This window comes from Pteropus alecto, unplaced genomic scaffold, assembly GCF_000325575.1.
Source record: "Pteropus alecto unplaced genomic scaffold, ASM32557v1 scaffold8, whole genome shotgun sequence".
In the NCBI taxonomy this organism is placed as follows: domain Eukaryota; kingdom Metazoa; phylum Chordata; class Mammalia; order Chiroptera; family Pteropodidae; genus Pteropus; species Pteropus alecto.
The window spans coordinates 5,232,775-5,239,338 of record NW_006494609.1 but is presented as its reverse complement, the minus strand read 5'-3'; the positions used below and the strand labels follow the sequence as shown (position 1 = coordinate 5,239,338).

The following is a 6,564-nucleotide window of genomic DNA, read 5'->3' as shown; positions in this document are numbered from 1 at the left end:
AAGCTACTAGAGGCCCTTTGGGTTTCCTTAACAACAAAGCTGGCCTCACTCCTGAGTGCTGGCCATCTCATTCCAGGCCCCGAGCAGAACAGTCCGGGAGGACGAGTGCTGGCTCGGGAGTCAGAAGACCTGGGTTCTAGTCCTGCTTCTACCACCGCCCAGTTGTGACAAGTTACTTGCCCTCTCTGAGCCTCAGTTTCCTCACCTGTAAAACACAGAGGTTGGACAAGATGATTTCTAAAACCTTACACTCCCTGAGTGAGTGGTTTCTTGCACACACACACACACACACACACACACACACACACACACACACACATACTCACACTTAGCTGATTTGATTTAACACTGGCAAGTCTAAGGCACTTGCCACTGAACAACAGAGGCTGAGCAAGAAGAGCCAGTGTTTGTCCAAACCCAGGAAGATCCAGGCACCAGGATATAATCCGGATGTAAACTGAGGGTCCCAGTCTCACTGCTTCAGCTAACAGCTACTGGGGTTTACTATCGCCAGGCACTGCACTTTTGCTGGGTCGTATCTTTCAATCCTCATTACAGCCCTATTAATGTAAGGGTTCTACTATCATCCGTTTACAGATGATGGAACGCAGGCTCAGAAAGAACTAATGATACAGTTAGAATAAGGCAGCATTTGAGATTCACGCAAGGCTCTCTGACTCCAAAGCCTACTTTATTAACCCTTATGCCACACTGCCTCAGAAATGATCCTTTTGCTCTTTCTAGAACCGGACTCCGCCCTTGCCCTTAGCTTGTAGTTTACACAGCCCCAGACATATCTTCACATGGCCCTCCACAGGCTCCTACAGGAATGTTCCGGGGACAATGGAACTAAGTCCAAGGCAGAGGCAGAGCTGGCCACCCTGGGGACTCCAGGCCCCATAAAGCCGTGCCGTGATGTCCTGTGTCAGATGGAGCGTCTTGGTGCATGAAATAATCACTGAGCACGTTTTGCGTACCAGGTACTGGCAAGTGCTCTGAAGGAACCCCAGGATGAGTAGGAGGAGACCTGCCATCCTGAGGACATGAGCCAAGCACCAAAATGGCCAGACAACCAGCTGAAGCAAGAGGACCCCCTGCAGGTCAAGCCAAGTCCTCTGGATTCACATCCCACCGGGCCACGAGGTCAGCGAAGGCTGCAAGGGGACAGGGGCCTTTGTAGAAGTTCTTCAGTGCAACGCAACCACATTTACTCACAACGGCTACGTGCTGAGCCCACACTAGCGGGTTCGAGATGAGGAAGTACTCAACCTTAACACAACAAATAACTGCATAAAAGCTGCCACAGGGGACAAAAGACCCGGGAGAACACAAAAGAGCCATTCATCCTGACTAGGAGTGCGTGAGGGGGCCAAGGGAGACAATTCCACCAGAAACTACCTCAGTTTCCAGTCTGTAAAATAAATAACAGTACCTATTTCAGAGGGTTTTAGTGAGGAGTTGATCCATGTGAAACTTTTAAAACGGTGTCTGACACGTGGCAAGCATTCCTTGCGCGCGCGCGTGTGTGTGTGTGTGTGTGTGTGTGGTGGTGGTGGTGGTGGTGTTGTTGTTGTTGCTGTCATTGTTGTTATACCTGGAGCTTAAAAAATGTGAAAGAGTATGATGAGTAACGGAGGGAAATAAGAGGATAGGCCGGGGGTGCAAACGCAGGTTAATGAGGTGAAGCCCAGTGCTGTGTGGGGCTGTGTGCAGGATGGAGGAGGCAGAGCTGGAAAGAAATCAGGAGCTGCTCTCAGGGGGTCTCTATTCCGCCGGCACGATAGGGACGTGGCCCAAGCTGGGTAAAGTTCATCTGGAAGCTACAGAATAAAAGGAGACTCAGAGCCTGGAGCAGGAGACTCTCACGGAGGAGGCTTCACTAGCAGGCAGGGAAAGGGGTGTGGGGCCTGGGGGGTCAGGGGGCAGCGGCTGCAGGGTGGAGGCCTGGCCAGGCCGACCTGGGGAAGAGCCAGTGCCACCGCAGCCGCCTCAGTCTCCCCCCACCAGTGACTAATGATACACCATTCGTCCCGGCTGACATTAATGCTTCCCGCCATCCATCTCCCACTGGTTAAATTACCATTTATGGCCAAAATCTCTCTCTCTCATAATTGATAAAAATCTCCTTTTGATGTTCGGCATTATTGGGGGAAAACGTTTTTTTTATTCTTCATTATGTTTTTAATATAAATGTAGTTTTTGTTGAGAGCTGCTGGGAAGGCTGGGAGGGAGGTAATCTCTCTCCCTCTCCCCCAGTCCTCCCTGCACCCAGCTTTGAGGCCATCAGCCCCATTCCCAGAACACTCACTCTGTAGCTTTCTTGGGGACTGTCTGAGGAGACAAATAAAGCAGACGCCACAACAACAAAGGCTGTGCTGCGGACCAAGGGGAACAAATCTGTGGACGGCTGAAGCCCTCAAAGTGGTCCCCAGCCTGGCCCAGTGGAGCAGCCCAGGGGTGGGAAACAGTGAGCTGACCCCTGCCAGGCCCCTGCCAGTGTGTGGGAACCGAGGCAAGAAGTCCATAGGGCAGGGACCCCCAGGGGCTGGCACAGAGGAATGCTCAACAAAGATTTGTCAGGAAATAGGAGGAGGACAGGAGAAGTTGGATCCGCATTGGAAAGAAGCAAGGAGCACAAGAACATGCAGGCGCGTGCCACCAGAGGGGGCGGTTTTCCGCTGGCCACAGGTGGAACCAGCCCTGAGGGCAGGAGAGGCTCCTGTGGCCCCCTGCTGGAAGCACTTCCCTAGCCCTCACCCAATCCAGCGCACCTCTACAATGTGGTGGGCCTTGTCCAATCAGTTGAATGCCCGACTAAAACAAGACTAACTTCCCCCAAGCAAGAGGGAATTCTGCCAGCAGACTCCTTCAGACTTGAACTGCAACATGAGCTCTTCCTGGGTTTCTAGCCTGATGACCAATTCTGAAGATTTTAGATTTGCCAGCTTCATTAAGTGCATAAGCCAATTCCTTAAAATCAATCAGTCAGTCAAATCTGTGTTTAGAAGATTTTAGATTTGCCAGCTTCATTAAGTGCATACGCCAATTCCTTAAAATCAATCAGTCAATCAAATCTGAGTTTATTTATCATACACACACACACACACACACACACACACACACACTCTGTTGCTTCTGTTTCTCTGACTAATAGAAGGATGAGATCTGGCCCCAGGACGGCTGCCAGCCTGGAGACAGGGATGCCCAGAGGACGCACCTTTTCCTAGTTCCCACGAAGTTCTCCAGCAGAGCTCTGCAGGCGTGCAGAGATGACAAGGCTCATCCCAGAGCTTGCCATTCACTATCCATGCCCGCCACCCTGGCCCCTGGCCCCCAGGCCTCCATGAAAGCCTCTGCTTCAGTCTCTGCACTGGCCCCACTCAGTGCCCCCACCACCTGGAACCCCTTGCACAGACCAGGTGCTCTCCTGCTGCACCTCGCCACCTTCCACCTTTGCTGCCACTGGTTCTCACACTAAGAGTGCCTTCTCTCTGCCACCGCCGCCATGCTTGAAAACGATTAATGTTCTTGAAAGAAGAGCCACTTTTCCTCTTCTCTGAACTTGTGCTTACAACTTGAGTGAAACAAGACAAAAACATCACACTCCACCTGTCCCTGCAGGTTCATATGAAACAATGAGGTATGCACTCTCCAGCCTAATGAACGCTGGTTCTCAAAACCACTCCGGTCAGATGGCCCATCAAGAACATTGAACACTTCAAAATAGTCATGGGGATGTAAAGCATAGCATAAGGGATACAGTCAGTAATATTATAATAACTATGTATGGCATCAGATGGGTACTAGATTTATCAGGGTAAATCACTTCGTAAGTTACCTATGTATGGCATCAGATGGGTACTAGATTTATCAGAGTAATTCACTTCGTAAGTTATATAAATGTCTAATCACCATATTGTATACCTAAAATGAATATAATGTTATATGCCAACTGTAATCGAAAAATAAAAAGCTATTTTAAAAAAAAGAACACCGAGCACCTGTGACACAGCAATCAAACCTAGGTACTACAGGAAGTTACAAAATAAGGTCAAATCTAGATCCCCAACCAAATGGGAGCTCAGTGGCAAAAGATTAATTAAATATGTTTCAGAGGTCACAATCCAAACCCTGATACCCCAACACCGGTACAGGTAGTGCCCATAACAAAGGTATTTCTGAGCTTCACTCCAGCAGCTGACTTCATTTCCTTTTGTTTTTCATAGAATTTCAGAGCTGGAAAAAACCTTATATGAGACGACTATATTCCGGAACAACAAACAAAACTGGATTATTTAATGAAATATAATGTAACAGATTGAACTTGTCTGTGTGTGTTGCGGAGGGGAGAGGGGAGGAGGGGAGGAGGCATACGTGTGTGTCCATGACCAAAGATAGCTGTACCAGGGCAGCAGACAATTCTATTATCTCTTCCTAAACCCCACTGTAACTCCTATCCCTAAGCTTTCCGCCCACCTCTATCCTCCCTGCCTCATCTCCCATATTACTAAATCCATCCCTACTCCATCTTTCTTTGCTCAGGTCTTTCTCCAAGTTCTCCTCTCCCTCAGGCTCACGTTATGAAAAGAACATTCAAAGGCCCTTCAGAATGTGACCTCAGCCCCAACTTTGCAACCTAAGCTTCAATGTTTGTCAACCTGAACCCCGTGTTCTAGTCGACAAGACCATTCGCCATGCACTCTCTGTGCCTCGTGCTCTCCAGTGCTGCACCTTTGCACAGTCCATCCCATTAATAGGTAACCCCCACTCCAGACTCTACACCCCCAGTCCCACTCATCTTTGAGAGCCTGGGCCAGATGCCACCTGCTTCAGAAAGTCTCCATCGCCCAGATGAAATCTCTCTGTCTGCTCCTCCCATTCCTCTTGCCCCTCCTCCCAACTCTCTCAATCTCTCTCTTTCCAGCAAACTCCACGGGCACTTACACAGCCAAGTACAACAGTGATGAGTATACCTCCTGATGACTCCAGACTACAGGGGCCAGAATGAGGTCTTACCCATCCTTGGCTGCTTCCAGCACTGTGCCTTTTTCACTAAATACCAGCTGCTTGGATAACAATGAGAGAGAAGGAATGGAAGAAGGAAAGAAAAGGTGTTGAACTATAGAATCGCAGGCTGTTAGGGTCTGCAAGAGGACTCAGAGAACTCCTAATTCAGGTGAGGAAGGTGTGAGGATGGGCTGGTGGTCACTGTGAAGAATCTTACCAGGTCCTCCAGCAAGGAGCCAAGAGCTTCTAGGGACCAGAGTGGTCAAGAGCCTCATGGCTTAGGCCTGAGTCTGTCCCATTCAGGGCGCAGAGATATCAGCCTGGGCTCCTTACACAGCATGGACGATGCCTAGGAGTTGAAAGAACTGGAGTCTCACCCACCTGTCCCAGCTCCCCTCAGCAGGGAAGGGCCATATCTCCAAAACCCCTCCCTGATTCTCAAGCTTCAACGCCATCTGCTGGCCACTGTCAGCACTGCACCTAGATGCAAAGCCCCTAGGACAGGCAGGGGACCATGGTTGAGACCATGCCCAAACCCGCTCCCGATCCAGAGCACTTGTGAGGCAGCAGAAAGCTCAGGCTTCTGATTGCTTTCCAGAACCTGTCATTCAGGATTTAAGCTAACATTCAAAATAAAAAGAAAGAAGTAAGTTCCTTTCTGGTAATACTAGCTGAGAAACTTCCTAGACACAGACACACAAATATTTCCAAAAGGATTTCTGACACAGAGGAGTTTCGTTACACAGGAGACAAAGCACTGGGCTGGGAATCAGAAGATCTGAGGTCTCCTCCTGTCACTTAGATTTCCCTCCCTTAGCTATGTGGTTCCCTGCCCCCCACATAGGTACACAGGTACACAATCCCTGCCTAAGCAAGTCCCTGTGCCAGGACAGTTCCCCTTCACTTGCTCTGGTCCAGGAATTTGGACTGATCCAGAACCACAGGTAAATCATGGGGTTCAGAAGAGTTGCAACCTCACTCTCATTTCCCACCTCCATGTTGGGGACACCTGTTAGGGCCAGTCCTATCTGCCTGGAACAAGGATTGGTCTGAGGACACTAGTTGACCCTCCAAGGTCTCTGCTGATGGGAGGGGCCCCCAAAAGCACAGATGAAATCAACCAGCACAGGCTGGAACACAGTGGCCTCGAGCTCCTCTCTAGCTACCCCTCCCTTCTCTTTGGTCTGAAATTTAGAGGCAGCTATGCAGTCTTTTAGTTCCAGAAAACCTCAGACCCCATTCGAGGACTCAGCCCTAGAAGGAAGATGGTGATGCATGTATGACAGATCAAGTTTCCTTTAACCATGCTTTTGAAACCAGGGACAAAACAGAGATTTCTACTGAGGGCCCCAAGGCAGTCTTGGAGCCCGGGAGCAGTAGGGCCTGCTCACACATCTTTCCGGGGAAGGAGGGGCGGGGGAGAGCTACTCCTTGAGATGTGTCAAGGGTGGGACTTGAGGAGGAGGGAAGTGCAAAGTGAGTGACTTTCCCCCGCCCTCCCCCCCCCCACCCACCCACCCAGCTCCCCACCCGGCCCCTTTCCCCCCCCCCCCCACC

General features: G+C 50.2%; 1 protein-coding gene across 3 annotated transcripts in view; it reads right to left on the bottom strand.

Annotated features, from left to right (window-relative positions):
- Positions 1-6,564, bottom strand: part of ADCK1 (aarF domain containing kinase 1) — a 105,241-nt gene that overhangs the window by 56,929 nt on the left and 41,748 nt on the right. The gene's annotated exons all lie outside the window — the stretch shown is intronic.